Source organism: Vicugna pacos, chromosome 15 (genome assembly GCF_048564905.1).
Source record: "Vicugna pacos chromosome 15, VicPac4, whole genome shotgun sequence".
Lineage (NCBI taxonomy): Eukaryota > Metazoa > Chordata > Mammalia > Artiodactyla > Camelidae > Vicugna > Vicugna pacos.
In genome coordinates, this window is record NC_133001.1 from 50,551,050 (window position 1) to 50,567,644 (window position 16,595).

General features: G+C 49.5%; 1 protein-coding gene across 4 annotated transcripts in view; it reads left to right on the forward strand.

Moving 5' to 3' along the window:
- CYRIA (CYFIP related Rac1 interactor A) overlaps positions 1 to 16,595 on the forward strand; it is a 93,522-nt gene that overhangs the window by 16,175 nt on the left and 60,752 nt on the right. The window contains exon 2 of one of the 4 annotated variants that reach the window (XM_072938176.1): positions 16,330 to 16,453. The exons of 2 other annotated variants lie outside the window; for them this stretch is intronic. The gene's annotated coding sequence lies outside the window, so the exon portion shown is untranslated. The remainder of the gene's footprint in view (positions 1 to 16,329; positions 16,454 to 16,595) is intronic. One more of the 4 variants, XM_072938178.1, reaches the window with a different exon arrangement.

Below are 16,595 nucleotides of genomic sequence, written 5' to 3' on the forward strand. Positions count from 1 at the left end.
AGAATAAAGCTGAGACAAAGAACACTAGGATTTGAGGTTAAAACAATGGGAACAAGACAAGTGCATTAGTCACTCTTTTCAGATCCTGTGAGCCTCTGTCCTGGATGACTACGTCCCTGACTCGGTTTTAAGGTCAGGGTCTCTTTATGTTTGAATTTCCTGGTGAAATAACACACCATTCCCAGTGCCGGCCCCAGGCCTGTGATGGGCACTCAGGGGACATTTGTCATGCTGTCCAGCTCAGGAAGCCTTCCTGCGGCCAGAGAACGCCTCTCAGCCACGAGAGCTGAGGCTCGCAGCCCATTCAGTTCAATGCAGATGGAAGCACTTCATCTCTTTTATTGTATTTTCTCATCTTCTTTGACTCCATTATTCCCTGGTATCAGGAACCGACCAGAGATCAATGAAATCTTTATGATTGGCTGGTATGTTCATCAGTCCGTGGTTTGCAAATGAGATTTTTACACCAAAGATGAGACCATCTTGTTTTCAATCACACTAGGCTGTGATAAAGTATACAGTTTTGTTCATCTCTTGGCCATTTGATTTTGGGCCATCACTTCACCACTCTTAGGCCCTCGGGGCCTCCTTCATAGAATGGATGTGGGTCCTTCTTTGATGACCTCAACTTAATACCTGCGAATATGAAATGACTTAATACAGCATCCGGTGGTGTATCAGTCAGTGTTGCTGCAGTAAGAAATAAGCCCCAAATTTCAGTGCTTAGTGTCAAGTGTAGCCACAAGTGTCTCACTTATGTCACACGTCAGGGGCTGCAGGTTGGCATCCGTGGTGCTGCCCCACATTTCTTATTCTGAGACATGGGCTGAAGGGGCTGCTGCCTCCTGGAATGTGTCTTCCTCACGACAGGGAAGAGAGTCAGCGAGGCAGACGCTTGAGATGCTTTTTGAAGCTTCTGCTTTATTCTCCTCACATTCCATTTGCTAAACAGGGCAAATGGCCAAGTTCCATATCAACTGTGTTCTCATCCTGTGAGAAGGGACATGGTACAAGCAAATCACATGGCAGCCAGAAAGACTGTATCTTCTTTTTACAACCCATACACTGTAGACCTATTAAACAGGATATGAATGTTATGTTCTTAGTGAAATAATATTTGATGGCATAGTAGGAACTGAGCTCATATCTGGTGTTGATATATAAGTCAACTGGACTGCACAGGATGAGCCAACATTCAGCTATGCTAGAATGTAGCCTTTCCAGCATGGAAGACATTTTGAGTCATTTACCCTTATACGTGAGGAGTAAAACCTAGCACAGTGCCTGGAAAATAGTAGATATTTGATGTGTACTAGCTGTTTTGAATTAAGTACACGAGGTCACAGCTGCTCCAAAACTCCGGGAACCCGAGAGTCAAACAGACTTAAGGTTTCCAGTCTATTTCAGATGAGAACGTTCGGCAAAGTGTGTATTTTAACTGTGTGCTAGGAGAACAGGTTTATCAGTGTATTCTTAAACCCAAATATAATCACATCTCTGAAGACTCTTTTTCCCTTATGGTGGAACTCACACCATGACATCAAAGAACTCTCAGTGTGCGAGCAAGCGTAACCCGAGGTCCCCAGCATGGTTGATGGTCGCTGCCCTTGTGAGGGACAGTCTTCGCTGCACTTTTGACCATTGTTGCGTCTCTCTTTGCGGCTTTCCAGAACACTTATTATTCCTATCTTTTGTTGCTATTGTACCTTCCTGTCTTGCTGGGAGCCACGGTAGTCTGCTAAATTTAGAGGGACGAAAACCAAGGCGTCAAGATCTGAGGGCAGGGCCAAAGGTCAAGCAGGGGATGTGGCCCATCACTCCTCCCCTCCCCAGCTGTGTGACCTAGGGCTAGTTACGCAACCTCTCTGGGCCTCATTTTTCACATCTGCCAAATATAGATGCTAATAACTGCATCTTTGTCTTGGGGGTGCTGTGACGATTTAACAGGGTGATGCATGCAGAGCATTCGGAGCCCTGCTTGACACAAAGTGCTCAGTGCACCCACGATCTTTTTTAGTTTTCAACCTTGACCAAACCCGGGTACAGAAGGAAGAGTGGCAGGCAGAGAGCAGCAGTGTCACTGGTCTTTGAGAAGGGGGAGCAAAGGTAGCAATGAGGCTTTGGATGGAGGCCGGGGTATGGGATTTCATGGACGGTGAGGAGGAAGGGATGTGGCATGCTCCGGTTCCAAACAGTCTCCTGACCCAGTGCAGACACTGAAAAATTCTCCAGGGTCCTTGTCCCTGCTGTACCTGAGCCTAGGCTGTCAGGGGGCTTGCCCTGCTGTGGTGGTGACTCAGGCAGCAGCTTCCCAAAGCAATGCTCCTTTGAGGCACACGGGACAGTCACAGGGACGTTGTCCATCTTTGTCCAGGGCCTCTGATTGTGTCTCTCTGAAGGCCAGGTCAAGTCGTGCCTGGCCAGCCTGTGGAAGGTGTGGGGCCTCCAGGTGTGACATGTGGCTCGGGAAACAGGCTCAGAGCCAGTCTCGGGCAAGAGGGCTGACGGGGGCCCCGGGTGCTGGTCACAGTGCAGGTGAGCGCCCCACCTGGTAGGAGGCGTCTCCTATGCGTGTAACGTCCTCTGCGGGGCCTTGCAAACCGTCATCTTGTTCCCCCTAAGACCTTGAGTAGACCACTCCCAAGAGGCCAGCGTAAACTGCATTTTGAGCTCACAAATAATAGAATGTTGTTCTTTTTATTCTGCCATTGAGATGTACCGTTTCTCTAACGTCTTTAATTTAAATAATGCCATCCTGAGCGTCCAGGAATTTCAAAATCCACTGCAACATCTAACCGTTTCGTCACCAGCATGGACAGGTTTTAGCCAGACAAAACAGCTGATTGAGACTGCTGTGTTTTAGTAACAATGGGGAAAATATAGGTCTTACTTACATTTAACTCTTTCCCTCTCTGCTGGCACTAACTGGGGGAGGCGTTCTGTGTGTCATTCAAGGGCACAAGGACACTGATGGTCAGGGGGATTCCCACCTGTGTTACTCTTCACCACAGTCCTAGAAATCATACCTTATGATTTATGCCCATTTTATGGGCAAGGAAACTAAGGCCCAGGGGCTCATCTGAGCCCTTGGCCCAGGTTACAATAGCTAGTAAATGGAGGGGCCAGGACTTGAACCCCAAAGACTGACTCAGAGCGTGTGTTCTTGCCATCACATAGGATCGCGGTCAGTTGTGAGACGATGCACAATGTCCCTGTGACTGTCCCGTGGCCAAGCTTTCTGAGGCCACTTTCTCTCCCCAGCTGCTTGGGCCAAAGTGGGCGAGAAGGTGCATTTATGAAAACCTTTCCTGTGTGGCTCAAAGTGTTTGTGTGAGGCTGGTCCTAGTGGTCAGAAGAGGTGATCCCCTGGGGGGGAGGGCGCCCTCTGCCCAGCCGTGCAGTGGCGTGGAGAGGGAGGAGAATGCAGGGTTCATCCCGCCCGGGCTCCCCAGTGGGTGAGTTGCTCCCACCCGCTCCCTGTCGTCAGCCTCTACCCAAGACTGGACGGCTTGGCTTTGCATGTCTGCGCGTGGGCAGGGGCAGTGGAACTGTGATGACCGTACCTCATCCCCTCAGTAAAGCTTGGCAAAGGAAGGAGAGGGGAAAGAGGTTCATGTTTATGTGGGTGGTTCGGAGAAGGCAGTCTGGTGAGCAGACCCCTGAAAGAGGGGGAGGGGAGGCACGTCCACATCTGCTGGAAGAGCGTGGATGGTACAGGCAGGGGGAAGAGAAGGGGGGTGACCCCGAGGACAGCATGCTTTGCTGATCAAAGACCGAAGAGGAGAGTCTGTCTGGGGGAGTAAATGAAGCCGGGAGAGGGAAGGGCCGACGGGGAGGCCGGACTGTATCTTCAGAGCCTTGTAGAATGGGTTCTCCACAGGGAGACAGGAAGTTGACAGTGACTGGACCCCTGCTGTGCACTAAGCTCCGAGCTGCGTCTCATCCCTTTATCCCTTTAGTAACTTGGCAAGAGGCCCAGGTAGCGGTGGCACAGGTGAGAGACTGAGGTCCTCGTGTGTCTGCAATCAGGCAGCTCACAGATGTCAAAACCAGTGTTTCAACCAGGTCTTTTGGATTTCAGGGCATATCCCAGGCCGGCTTCAAATTTAAGTATGTGAATGTATGACTGAGCTATTGTGCTGTACACCAGAAACTGGCACAACCTTGTAAACTGACTCTACTTATATTAAAAAAAATACAATTTAGACATGTGTTGATTATTTAGTATTTGAATATACTTATTCACTGTCTGCCCCATATCCACTGTGATGATACAGGAAGGCTCGGTTTCTAGCCCCTAATTTGCATTCACACAGTTCAGGACTGTCAGACATCTTTTTGGAAAGCAGGTTGTACTAGGTGTAAGTTCATTTCTTGAGCAAGTTAATGCATCCCCTGTTAGCTGGTATGTATTAGTGTGGGTTCTACCGAGAAACAGGACCAACAGGACATATACGTTTGTTCAGACAGATATACAGACATATGTATCTCTGAGGAGTCCCAGACCTGCAGTCTGCAGGCTGGAGGCCCAGAAGAGCTGATGTGTAACTTTAGTTTGTATCGAAAGGCCTGAGAACCAGGGGAGTAGATGGTTCGAATCCGAAGGCAGGAGAAAGTGACATGCCGGCTTGGAGACAGTCAGACAGAGAGCGTGACTTCCCCTTTGCTCAGCCTGCGTTCTCTCCAGGCCTTGGAGGGACTGTGCCAGGCCCACTCACATCGGGGAGGGGAGCTCCGCTTTGCTCAGCCTGTATTTCAGGTGTTCATCTCACCCAGAAACAGCCTCTCAGACACACCCACCCAGAAAAGTGTTCAACCAGGTACCTGGGCACCTCGTAGTCCAGCACGCTGACACACGGTATTAACCCTCACAGAGACCGCCTTTACTAATATAACAGTTACAGAAACCAGAACGTGAAGTAGGGAGGCTTCAGCCCTGCGTGTGCCTGCTTGCGTCTGGCAGTGCCCGGAGCCCGGGCGCCCCTCGCGTGGACCGGCTTCGCTGGACCTCCCAGACTCCGCGTTCAGCCAGTGCAAACCCTCTCCGCTCTCAGGGCAGCCTCGAGCTCTGCTTCATGGGTGGACCGAACAAGCAGGGTCCTTTGAGATCATCTGGACTAGGGATTTTCAACATGTCTTATGTCCTGGCCACATGGAAACTGGTCATCTTTGTACAGTGCGCAGAGGACACGGGTGAAGCTGCTTGTGGCCTGGCCACCCTGACCCCCTCAGCCGTCCCCCAGACCAAGGGTGTAAATGAGCGCATCTTTACCACGTGGTCGGATCTGTTTTACTGACACCCAGGGCGGGAAAAACAGAGCTTCCTGGTTACTGCTTGAGACCATCCTGCACACTTGTGGTTGCACTGTGTGGCTGCCTTCCCATTGTAGCCACTCCAGGTTTCTGAATTATTCATCGGCCATTTGTTACACATTGTCAGGGACAGCTGACTCATGTGTGTGTCTGTATATACACACGTGACCACTTCCCAACTGGGCTATAAATTACCTAGGCACGGGGTCTTTGTCATCTTCGCTTTCTTTTCTTAAACCCTCCAAACTGCCAAGCATAATGGCTTGGACTTTTCCTACGTATTAAAGTCTAAATAAATAATCATCCATCCCTATCCTTTTAAATAAACTGTGGCATCCTCCTGTGTCAAGTATCCCTTCTTCCCGGAAGCATTCCCAAGTGTCCCTGGCTGTAAATCATCTCTGCCTTGTGTGACCCTCAGGAACATTTTCTTTGTGACGTCTTCGCGCTTCGGCTGCTTTCTACCTTACGTCAGAGTCGTAGGTGAAGGCATTCCGTCTCCCTTTCCAATAACATGACCACTTTGAAATTAGAACTACGTGTGATGCATGTAGCAGAGTGCCCTTTACTTAATAGGTAGTCAGTTCAGAACTCTGAACTCTGTCTGAGGGCCTGCTGCGTGTCAGATGCTGCAGTGGGTCTGTGATATAGGAGCTCCTTTGACCTTCAACAGTCTTGCCAGGTGGGCGTGGCATGCGAGCTCTGTTTCACTAGATGAGGAAACTGAGACTCTAGAGGGAGGTCCCTATTCAAGAGTGTTTTAGTTGAAGCCAAGATCTCTGGGCTCCAAACCCCATCCCCTTTGTACCACCCAGGATACATCCCTGCTCCCCTTAACTAATGTCTGTTGAATAAATATACAAGCCAAGAAGGGGGCAGGGTTCATTAATTTAGAGGCTAATAAATGTGGGACATAAGGATGTGTGGTTTTTGCTAGTGGCCATCAAATTACCCTCGTGTTGGGAAAAAAATGAAAAGAATGTTGGTTCTCATGGATGTGTCCTGCTCGCCTGCCAGTTGTCCCCAGAACATCTGCAGTCGAGTGAAATATGACTTTCAGATGCGAGAATCTTCTGCCTGTCCTCAGCCTTTCTCCCCTGATTTCTGCCACAACGAAAATGGGAATTCGTGCTTTTTCATTTTGCCAATAATCAGTTTCCTTGATAAGTCTTGCATTTATGGGGGAAATCCAGCCAGCCGCGGGCCTCCAGGAGGCTTCGTGGTCGTGGCTCTGTGTGTGTGTGGGCAGCAAGGCTGGGAACATCCTGCTTTATTTTTCTGCCCTACTTTTCTCTTATTTCCCATGGCAGTAATTGACCCCTTTCCAAGTTGAAGACCCCCCAAAGGTGGAAGAAAGCATTTACAGTGATGCTGGATTCATCTGCCATGTGATTATCGAAGTGTGGCCTCCAAGGATGTTACTTCCCCAGCCCCATGCATTCCTGACTCTGATCAGAGCCCGAAAGCCCCAAGTCATGCTTCTGAGTTCGGTTAGTGGCAAGTATCTTCACAGACATCTGTGAAGAAAACACGCCTAGAGGAAGCGTCTGATAACAACAGAAGCCACCACGCCTGCTCGACAGATGCATCTTGGAGAGCACGCTCTCCCTGGGGACGTGGCACGTGGCACGTCGCACGTCTCCCTGGGGACACGGCAGGGCGTGCCGGGAGAAGATGTGATCAGCCAAGCTAGAACTCGGTGAGGTCAGTCTTCAAAGGGTCTTCCCAGTCCTCGTGTGGCCCACCGGTGTGATAATTCCCTTTTCTGTGGATGCAAACGCTGAGGCTTCTGTGACTCAGCGCATCCACTGAAAGGCCTGATTTTAGAGATGAGCCCTTCGGATCCCAGTCGTGACCTCCCTGGACGGCCAGGTGGACACCATGACTGAGCGGGGTGCTCTACTCTGCCCCACGTTAACTCTCTGCCCCGGATCGAATCCCAGCAGCAGAGTAGAAATGCTGAGATGCTGGCTCAGGGTAAAGAAGAGGGATGTACCTCAGCGCCCTTTCCCACATCCAGGTCTGCGTGTAGATGAACTTGACTTTCAGCCATCAAATCCTGCTCGAATGTCTGCTGGAAACCAGGCGCTGTTTAGGTGCCGGGGGGCAGGGGGAGTGAGGGTTGATGTATTTTCAGCCGTGAGGACAATTCTGGTGGAGAGTTCTTCCTCAGAATATATTTTTACATCGTGGAACTGGTCTTGGCAGGAGACAATCAGAAGGCATTCACTCATTTTTTATTCATTGAATAAATAATTCTGAAACAGTTACTATGCCGGGGTGGGCACTGAAAGTATGACAGGGGGCGGGACTGACACGGGCCTGGCTCTGAACACTTGCTTACAGGGTATCTGCCTGTGGGTGACTGTGGACAGGAAAAAGAACTAGGGCTAACGTCTTTGTAATATTTTAGGGGAAAAAAAGTAGGGAAAATGTGTAATGCAAACAGAATTGTAGAGGGGATGTTTAGGCGTTTATTTACCAACTTTTGCGTGTTTCATTTCCACTTTGATTGTATTTATTTTTCACACAAAACAAAAGTAGTTGTCCACTGAAGTCCCTTGAAAACTTCCTTGGCTGGTCTGGACCAGCTGGAAACGACTCAGGTCTGCTTCTTGGGTGGTTTTGCATCATGCAGGCAGGCTTTTGCAACACTGTTGCACCCTCAGATGTTGGAGAAGGTTCTCTCTCCAGGCCCTTGCTTCTCTGTGTCTCTGCCTGCAGAGGCCATTCAGCTGCCTTCCTCTGGGGCTAAATGCTATCTATTGTTAAGCCGCTGAAGTAATTCGTGCATTTGACAAATATTTATTGAATGCCTACTTTGTGCCATGCATAATTCTAGGCACTGGGGATATGACACATTAGTGAGAAAAAACAGATAGTAAAGTTTTAGTGATAATAGGAAAAGGTAATAAAGTAATATTTATTGCCTTGTAGTTTCTTAGAAGGTCAAAAGAGCATGGAGAAAAAATGAAGCAGAGTAAAGGGCATACGTTTGGATCCGTGCTGGATGTGTCTGAAAGGTAAGGCCAGAAGAATTTCCTGCAGGATTGGATGTGGGACGTGAAATAAAGAGGAGGCTGAGATGACTCAATAATCTTGTCCTGTGAAACTGGAAGGATGGAATTGTCATTAGCTGAGATGAGAAAGAAAGTGGATGAAGCAGAATTGGGAGCAGAGATAGGGAGTTCGGTTTGGGGCCATGGTAAGTTTGAGTTGAGACTTCAAGTGTGGGTTTTGAGCAGGCGGTGGTGACCACAAGCCGGGGGAGGTGAAAGCTGGAAATACGCATCTGAGACTTGTATCAAAATAGAGATGATATTAAAGCCATAACACCGGGTGAGATCACCAAAGGCATGAGTCCTGATAGGGAAGAGACTGAAGATCTGAGTCCTAGGGAATGCCAAGGTCAAGACTTCTGGGGATTAAAAAAAAAGAAAGAGAGAGAAGGAACCAGCCAAGGAGACTGGGAAGGAGCAGACATTAAGTGGGAGGAAAAATAAAAGACTGTTATTTTAAGGCTTTCTAGAAGGGATGATGACTCAGTTGTGCACAATTGCTGACAGTCTAGGAAAGATGAAAGTTGACCATTAGATTTCTCATCGTGGAGGCCATTAGGGTCATCCACCTCTGACCCCAGCCCACGCAGCCTGCCTCCTCTGCATACGGTACGCTCCTTTAATGACACCACACTCATCTGGTGTCTTTGGATAGCTGTGCCGCCACGAACTAGCTGCATGTCTGCAATCTTGCAGCCATCCTCACTGTGTACGATGTGCCTGTGTAACGTGAATGAGCACCTCCTATGTCTCAACACTGATCTAGATGGAATAAATCTGCCAAGTCAGTTGGGGATTCCTCTGCCCTCATCTGTCTTACAGCCTGAGGAGTAAGGCAGCGCTTATAGGATCTCATAGCAAAAGAAGGAGATTGAGATGGGAAAATTATGGGAGCTCAGAGGACAGGAATTTTCCTTGGGGGTCAAGATTAAGACCATAGTTGGATAGGCCTTTGAATTTGGTCTTGAAGGATGAATAGGGTTTGCAGTTATAGAGTTAAGTAGAGAGAAGACTCTTCTAGACAGAGGGGAACAGAAGAGCAGGGGCCTGCAGGTGTAACAGCCGGAAAGGTGACACAGAGCTGGAGGGTGGGGCCTGGGAAGGAGAAAAAGAAGGTGAGGCTAGACTTTTGGCCAGGTGAAGAGGGCGTTAGAAATGAGACGCTGGGCTTTATTTCTTGGTCAATGGAGAAATCATTTAAGGCTTTGGAGCCGTGGGGTGACGCAGTGATAGCTCTGCCGCTTTGGGAAGAGTTGCCAGCCACGTGTGCAAAACCATCCAGTTGAAAGATAATAAGGGCCTAAATTAGGGCAGCAGCAGTGGGAGGGGAGGGGGGAGCGACGTGAGACACTGCAGAAGCGGAGTCCGTGCTCAAGAGTGCAGGGTGCGTGGATCGTAGCTGGGGCTCTGGGCCCCTCCCTGAAGGCCACGTAAGCCCCTTCCAATGCAGTGGACCATGCTTGTCACCTCCACCCCCATCCTCTTCCGCACTGGGAGCACTCAAGCTTCACCTCATTAATGAAATGAAGCTTGTTTATTTTGGGAACTCTGTGATTCACACCGTTTCTGTGTGTAGGAAACAAAAAGAACTCTGCATTTCAGGACTCTCCACCCGCACTCTGCCCACTTGAAAGAGGTAATGGTGGCGATGTGAGCCACATGAGCTCTGGTGAGGGTCCCTGCAGGTCATCTCCAGCCTCCCAGCTCTGATCAGTTGCATCTGATCTGATCAATTGCATCCAGCGTTTTCAGTAATTAAGCAAAAGCAGTTCTCAAAGCCTGGGGAGGGATCCACAGCGCCTCCCCAACCGGCAGTGCCTAGGAAATGCCAAGTGACCCAGATGGGGTCCAGGCAGCCTGCCTGCTCATTTTCCCCAGAAAACCCAGCCCCGGGGAGCATGGCCTTTGTGCCAGAGGATGGAAACCCTCTCTTTGCTCTGCGACTCCTTCAGGATCAGCTTGGGTGGGCAGAGATGTGGCAGGTGAAGGGCCCAGGGGGCTCATGACTGATTTCGGGAAGGTTGGAACCGCGGGCTGTGGGGGAAGGGCCTGGCCTGCAGCCAGTCGCAGGATCCCAATGCATGTGGCAGCGTCGGGGGAGCAGCCTTGGTGGGGAGGCTGGCTTCCTCCTGAATCTGCCCTTAAAAGGATAGAAGTGCTGCTATCTCGTCGGCATTGGGTGGCATTGCTGATGATAAATTTCTTAAAAGTGTGGATTTTTTCTCCCTTTTTGCAAGGAGTGTGTGTGTGTGTGTGTGTGTGGGGTGGTGTGTGTGTGGGGTGGTGTGTGTGTGGGGTGGTGTGTGGTGTGGTGTGTGTGTGGTGTGGTGTGTGCGCTGTGAGCGCTTTCACACAGTTTGCAGCCTGTATGTGTTAACAGATGGGTTCATCCTCGTCTTTTATCTAGTGTTACAGAAGATAAAACTGAAACTGGATGATATGCTGCCTCTTCAATTTAAGAGAGAAAAAAATAAAAAAGCTCTTTAAGGGAAGCCCTTCCGGTGGAAAAGAGTGGTCCAAAATATCGTCTGGTTTACTCAAAAGGCAAAGTACAGCAGAACCCTTTATAAATGATTTTTGTCCTTCCCCCTACCCGACTTCTCCAAAATATATGATCTCTAAGTCAGAAGTAGGCCAAGCTTTCAGGCTGCCATGAATTATATATCAAGAGACATCATTACCCTGGAGTCTGGAACAAATGCCCCATGGTTTAAATTTTATAGACTTTTTTTCCCCCCAGTGGCAGCAATTTCTGGTTTTGCATTCTTCCAGAAATGGAAAAGGAAAGCATTTTACAAAATGCACGATGAGATGTTATGCTAATAAAGGTAATTGTGCAGCGGTTGGAAACATTCCCCTCTGACGGAAGCTTTTATCCCGCGACACTGGCCCCACACTCCAGGTACTTGGGCTGGCAGCCTGCTTCCGCTTTGTCTTGCCTGATTTCAGCAGGAGTCAAAGACATCCCAGAGCCAGGGCTGAGGCCCAGGAGAAACAAATCCACTGGGCCATTCTCTGCCCACCCTTGATGGCAAAGAGCTCGCCATTCCATCTGAACAGCAAATATGCTTTCCCCACCTGTGTATTCCCTAGGATTTAAGCAGGGTGTGAGAATCATTCTTTAATTTGAAATTGGGAACATTAACTGGATAAACAGGAAAGGTGGATGTTTGGTGTTTGTTTTTTTGCCTCTTTACAGCCGTCCCGTGAATTGGAAAGTGAGTTCTGAACATAGGATCCCGGGACAGGTTGTTCCCAGGTGTAGCATCAGGCAGTGATGGTCTCCTTTGCTCTGTGTGCCATGATTGCCCCCAAGTTCATTCTTCTGAGATGCGTATTTCCATATTATCTAGCCTGGAGAGAGGCCAGGGGTAATTCCTCATATAGGCTTCTCATCTTATTTTTAATCTTTACTAATCCTTTTATTAATGATCTCACTTTATTCTTGTAACACTTTGGGGATATGAAGTGCGCATCATGTTTCTCCCATTTTAGAGATGAAATCGTTGACAGCCAGGATGGAGAAGTCACTACCACTAGAGTAGTATATGTACACACGTACACACACACACACACACACATACACACACAGATGTGATTTAAAATATAAACCTGGCAACCTCACCCTGTCCCTGCCAAATAATGAAAGGTAAACACTGTGTATTTTAATTGGTGTTTCATGTATTTATCTTTTCTGGGAGCTTATGAGCTCATGGCATGGGTGAGGACCTGTCCTTTGTTCTCAGAATCTTCATCCCCAGAGAGGAAGAAATACAAGAAGCTAGTGACAGGTTGCAGGGTGGGCCTCAGCGGGACCCCTCTTCCTTATCGCTGTCCCTCTGCCTGGATGCACCCTGAACAAGGGTTCGACCCACCAGGTAGGGTTTTATGACTGTCCTGTGTGCCATTCAGGAGTGTGGCTGCATTCAGACCCCAAGAGGAGATCACGATGGCCATCTTATTTCTCGTCTCCACTGACCCAGGCCCTTGGCACCGCACCTGGAACTGCTGGCCATTATTAGTGTGAAAAACGTCAAGCTTGCAATCTGATAATTCAAGAGATTATTAATAATGTAGCAAAATGATTTTGCCATTACTGGAGAAATTGCATTGTTGTTTTGAATGTTAGGACTTTAAAAAAAGAGTTTGTTTAAGGCAAGAGCATCAGAATCAAAACCCTTCACTAGGTCTGTTTGGACGTCAGTGCACGTCTTTATTTCTCTTAGCCTGGTTTTCCTCATCTTCACTGTGGGGATAATAAGACCCATGCTGCCAGGTCACGGACGTGAGGAATGAATGAGAGATGAGGATGGAAGGGGCCAGCTTGAGCCGAGGATGGAGCGGGTTCTCACCAAGTGGTCGTGTTTGAAATGTCTTTCCCTGTAGCTGTCCTTCCATCCTGTGGCCCCGAGGCCTGTCTGGATTGTAACTAGCTTGTTCCTGGGCTCCAAGCAATCCTTGGAGTTTATGGTTTAGAGATCTGAACCAGAAGATCACTGGGCACTCAAAAAACTGCACTGGGCTGAGAGTCAAAGAAACTCTGTAGCAGGACCGGGGCAGTCCGCCCCTCCCCCAGGCCACAACCCCCGTGCATCAGCGAAGTTGGGGTGGGGGAGGCAGGTGCTCAGGCGGCTTCCAGCTACAGCATTCTGCCAGTCAGATTTCTGGTGAAGTGAGTCATCATTCATAGACCAGGAAGGGCAAAATTACCCTCGTAATCCTGCTTGCACTTCGAGGGCCTGAGGACCGGCTGGGTCCTACAATCTAGAATTAGCTCTGAACCCTTGGGCTTTTTTTGAAAGGGCTTCGTGAGTCAGATGGGGTCTGGCCAGGGAGACACAGAGGGAGGTCCTGTCTTGTCATCTGGTTCTTGAGAAACAGGGAGTCCCACAGGGGGACTTCCAGGAAAGGCTTGTGGCAAAGCTGCACCCCACAGCCCTGCTGACTCGGGGCCCCTGGGCCCCAGGACAGTCAGCATGTTGCCTGTTGTCATCTTTTCCTTGTGAGTGGCTGCGCTGTGCCAGCCTGGTCCGATTCTCTTCCCTGTGGTGGCCGCCGTGCCTGGAGTGTTTCTTAACCAGCGCCGTTTCCGCTTTGGGTGGTTTGTGCTGAATGCGTTTTCAATCCCAAGTGGTACCAGGGATAAAAGGATTGTCTCCAAAAAGTGGTTTCTGAATGTGTGGAAAGCAGCGCTGCCTGCCGTGTGTTTTTAACAGTTGCCTCCCCAGAGAGAGTTTGAAAACCTCACCTTTCAAGATGTTTCAACTCCTATTAGAAAGTGACTTGAATAAAACTGCTCTTCTGACCGCTGCCGCTGTGATGGCCAGGCTAGTGGTTACGCGTCTAACCTGCGTCTCCAGAGCTGCGATTTCACACCGTTTCTTCCCATCTCCCTCCCAGACAGGGCGAAATCCCGCCTGTCAGATTCTTCTGCGTGGAATCACCGTGGGGGGCTGTGCACACACGGAGTGTGGGCCTGCGAGAGAGTACGTCATGGGTCCAGCTAGACTCACTTGCTTTTCCCACAAACCATCGTCAAGCACCTACTGCGTGCCAAGCACCTACTGCGTGCCGGGCACTGCGTTAGGGCAGGAAGTCTGCCGTGTTCTTGCGCTGCTGCCCCATAGCACATGTTTCAAGGTTCCGCACCCAACGGCCTTCCAGGGTTCCTGCGAACTGACCCAAGTTGCTTTTATTTTTCTCCCAGATGCTAATGTGTTCAGGGAACTTGAGTGGGCCAGTATCTTTAGATCAGGGTTTCTCAAGTTTGGTACTACTGACATTTTGGACAAAACAAATCTGTGTTGTGGGGGGGTCTCCTGTGCATAGTAGGATGTTTAGCAGCTTCCCTGGCCTCTACACATGAGATGCCAGTAGCACCACACACCCTCCAGTTACAACCAAAAATGTCTACAGACATTGCCAAGCATGTCCTCATAGCTTCACACTTATCAAAATGCCCTTACATCCATGGTCCTATTTTATATAGGTGTGTGTCGTGAAAGCAAGGATTTTTTTTTTTGCTCCCCTTTTACTGTTAAGGTAATTGAGGGCCAGGATGGGAAAAAACCTTGCCCAAGTCAAACAGTGAGTTGAGGGCAGAGCTATGGCTACAATTTAAACCTCCTATTGTCCCAACTCAGTGGCTTCTCATGGGACCCGTTGAATGATGGCTGGAAAATATTTAGTAACTGACTCTCTGGGGAAAAAGAAAAACAAAACAGACCTGATTAGGCGTGTTCGCCAATTTCCATGGTGTAAACATTCCCACATGGCTGATTTTTAATTACAAGACCTCACCGAATATGAAGTTGGGAAGAGATGCATGTAATTGCATCTGGCGCCCGCTGGCTCCAGGCTGCCATTGGATCCACATGCGCTTCTGTCTAGATATGAGCCTTGCTCTCTGCTGCACCCTGTTTTTCCACGCTTTCCCCCATAAACGCACACAGTTATTACTGTCAGGTGCTGTGGGGGGGGGCACTAGCCTGGTGAGGGTGTGTGACCACTGACTCTTTGGATAAGTATGGAATAGTTAGAGTGGGATTTTCTCCCTCTTCTGTTAAACAGCCATCCAGTTTCACAATCTTTCCATCTAAAGGGTAGCAGGAGCTCATCAAGAGGCTCTCCTGTGCAGAATGAACTCTTAGGCAGGAACTAAGTAAGCGCCATTTCTCAGCATCAGATGTGCTGAGTGTGAGATGCTTGGAGCTGCAGCTTAGTGATGGCCACTGGGCTGTGGGATGCACCATTCTGGCCCATAGAGGTAGGGTCCTGGCTGGAGCGTTAGTCCAGATATGAACCGTGACTTCTGCAAGCCTCAGTTTCCACTGCTGTGAAGATCTCCTCATCACTGTTGTTGTGAAGAAAGCATGGACTCTCTTAGGTCTGAGCCGCAGATGTCTGCTCTCCCACCTGGTTGTTTGCTGGATTAGCTGGTTGTCACTACAGTATAAGCTTATCAAGACGAAGGACTTAGTTGGCCTGGATTTCTCTCACCTTGGCCACGGTTCAGTGCCATTTGCTCCTAGTCATCTTCTCTGTGGTCCAGCTTTAGATCCAGGAGAGTCTGGGACTGTAGGAAGAACCCTCAGCTGGGTTCCTGCCCCACCTTTGGTACCACCTCATTACACAACCTCAGGAGTCCTTTGATGTGACTTGAATGTGGGCAGCCCCGGGGAGGGGCGGGAGCATGCTGCGGCATTTGGACTCGATCTCAGAGGTAGTGGGAAGTGCTTGTGGAATTTTAAGTGAGGGACACACATCATCAGATGTGCGCTTTACAAAACTCTTTCTGCAGAGCGTGGGGACGGAGTCCAGGCAGGATGTAACCAGTTAGGAGGTTGGTGTAAGGGTCCAGTCAGAAAGTGTTGAAGCCACCCACGGGCAGTAAGTGCCGAGTGGCGCAGACAGAAAGTGCTATGTGAGTTCAGACAAAAGAGAGATCAGTGTGGGCTGGGTATCAGAAGAGCATCAGAGAAGACTTCATGGAGGAGGTGAGGCTGGTGCCGGCTTGGACGGATGGTAGAAAGGATGGAGGTACACGGAGGGGTAAGTCCGGGCTGCAGACCAGGGCCACAGAGCACCAAGATGCAGTGAATCACATTGGACTTAAACCGAGAGTTTCTGTAAGGATGGTTCTCAATTAGTACAGACCTGTTTATGGAGGGGCTTGAACGCTAGGCTTAGAAACATGGGTTGTGTTAGACGGTGGTGGTCTCACGAGGAAGGCGCATTTCCCAGTAGTTGATTTCTGTGAGGATCTTATCCCGGGTATTTTTCTGTCCACAATTCCCACTTCTTTTTTTCCCCACGGCAGGGTGTGGGGTGCCCGGGACCCTGACGGGGGGGATGTGCATGCATTTGCCGCCGGCATCCCTGTGCCACTGGGGAGGACAGAATCCCTTCGCATCTTGAGGATGAATGCTGATCATGTGACTCCTCATTTGCCTCGCAGCAGGGGGCCCAGGAACTGGAGCAGCTGTGTTATTGTCTGAGGATCCCCAGTGTTTGTCTGCCGGGGCCAGGGTGACTGTCCTTGTCAGCAGCGCAGAGAAGCCGGCTCCCAGCTGTCACTGCAGGTAGTTCCCCATCATTCTTCCTCACGCTGATCTGCTTTGTGAAGGTGTGTCCAGCTCTGTCCATGAAGGTGGCAGATGACTAGCCTTGTCTCATCCGAGAGAAATGAGATTTGAACTTTCTGTGAAGCTTGAGTAAACAGAG